Source organism: Palaemon carinicauda, chromosome 14, assembly GCF_036898095.1.
Source record: "Palaemon carinicauda isolate YSFRI2023 chromosome 14, ASM3689809v2, whole genome shotgun sequence".
NCBI classification, from domain to species: domain Eukaryota; kingdom Metazoa; phylum Arthropoda; class Malacostraca; order Decapoda; family Palaemonidae; genus Palaemon; species Palaemon carinicauda.
This window is the reverse complement of record NC_090738.1, coordinates 68,678,490-68,680,989: the sequence shown is the minus strand read 5'-3', so window position 1 is coordinate 68,680,989 and position 2,500 is coordinate 68,678,490.

Sequence of the window (2,500 nt, the reverse complement as noted above, 5' to 3'; positions counted from 1 at the left end):
TTTTACTTGTGTGGCGGTAGGACGCTGTTAGGTCTTTTCCATTCCGAGCCCAGAGATCTGTGACCTCTCTCCCCAGGTAATATATTCTTAAATACTCTTCAATACGAGGACGATCTTGATCCCGTATATCCTGGATTGCTTTGTATATGTATGTGGAACTGGCAATGTTCACGGAACGACAGTAGCTGTAATAATTTCAATAGCCTAAAAGGAACTTCGATGGTTAACAAAAGTTGTCTTTTATTTTTTGACCTAGTGATTTTACATATCGCTCTTGTACCTGCCCATTGGAAACGTCCCTGATTGGATTGGAGTTCATGGCCATCTTAAGATTGACAGTTTCTAGTAATATCTGCACCTCATTATCCTTTATGAGCAAGGGATGAGGGCGTTGGAGTCTGTAGAGTAATCAGTAGCCCTTGCGTGGCCCTCCCTGGTACTAGCTTGGTGGATAAGGATACTGGTTGTTGATCATATGTCATATACCTTGTCTCAGATATTTATTAGGAATTACTGAACTTTTGAGCAATTGAACAGATATAAAGGCCAAGTAACAATAACTGGTATATGGGTAGGCTAAGAGCTCATTCCAAAACACAATAATGTTAAACAGCAGTAACCATACTATCATATATTCAATTACGAAAGTAATAATCACTCTCCTAATATCCTATAAAGTTGTGTCCACCTAGTTTCATTTAATGCTCTGTGGAATAAATGTGGGGATAATTCTTTAAACTTCAAAAATAGTTAAAATTTGGTTTCTAAGTTCTTATTTTCATGATCTGGCATCTAATTTTCTAAGGGACGAAAAGCTATATGACGAAAATACCAATCAGACTGTAATCTCTCAGTTAGTTACAGATGAGTTGAGCCAATAAAGTCTTTCACAGTATGGTGTGTTTATATCCTTTCATATTTTCTTTTCAGATATCCCTTTGATATGGATGGCTATAACACTGATACCTAAATGACCGTGTCTACCCTAAGCACGAAGGAAGCAAATGAAATGTTGGATAAAGATAAATCGTCAAAAACCAGAGTGGGTTAGAAGAAAATAAGGAAATTTTAGCTGAGATGAAATATATAGTAAAGAAAGAAAGAGAGAGAGAGAGAGAGAGAGGAGAGAGAGAGAGAGAGAGAGAGAGAGAGAGAGAGTTACATGTTAGCACATCTTATTTCTTATACATTACTTGGGAAATCCAAAATCTGAAAAATTCTCATAAAGTTCTAAGACTTTCACCAAAGAGTAACACAAGCCTCCTTCATCGAGAAAATCTTTTTACATACTTGAAGACTAATCTGAAAAGCAATTATAGAAGGCATTTTTGCTTTCACGCGAGAATGAGGGTGCCAAGAAGTTTGATCGTCAGGCAACGAACACGCTTGATGAGTATGTCCTAAGTTTTGGACTTCTGTTGATGTTGCGATAAATACTTGAAGCGAAGGAAGTTTTATAAGGTTCTCTTCTATTGGTGACCATTTCATGGTTTAGATTTCTCAAATCCTTGACGAATACTCTTTTCTATCCTTGCTCAAACTAATAAAAATTCAAAGTAAATATAGCTGATATCGATAAAATCTAAGATTTCCTATCAACAATCAATGATGTTGATGTTATGAAGACATACGTAAATATAATAATATCAAAAATTCAGTTCTAATTGTAATGACATTTGCCTTTAAGTCGCTAAAATTCAATCAAAAATGTGTCAGTTGATATGCAGCCTAACCCTCCATGAAATATTTCACAAAACTTTGAGGAGGAAGAAGAAATAGCGCACGTTTTTGTTGTCATAGTTTGGAGTCCAACTCAAAAATGGTCGAAAAGTTGGCTGCTGAAGATAGCAAGTAAACCGCCACCTTTCAGTTACTTACATCTGAGATGGAGCTTTGAAGTCTTTGACGTTACAGTTTATTCTTTTTCTACTGTATATTCTGTTTATATTTCTGCAATGTAGACGAATGCGGGACAAACTGAACCTCTTTAACTAAGCAATTTAGAAAAGTATATAGGAGAATGTTGTTTACAGAGAAAATCCGTTTTTCACTGAATATTATTGTTTCCTGCAACTTAGTTTTTTATATCTTTCTACACATGTTACGTCCATAGTACTAGAAAACTAGTATCTCTAACTAGAACATTAATCGAAATATGAAAGAAAAGATAAGTATAATAGCGAAAATTAATATTCTTCATTTATTAAATCTTAATAAACAAATTTGCTTATTATCAATCAAAATAAAATGAGAATGCGAAAATCCTATTTTAATTAAGTCTATATGATCGTTTAGAGAACGTAAGTTCCCATACTTTAACAAGCGTTGCTTCCTCTGTCGAGGTCTTAGAAGTATACACATCGTCTCTCCCTAAAGCAATAGTTGCAGGCCAGAAGTTTCTTCGTCAGGGTACGAACATGGTTGAAGAAGGTGACTTAAGTTTTGGGTTTCTGTTGAGATAATACTCAAAGGGAGTTTTATCAAGTTTCCTCTGATGGTG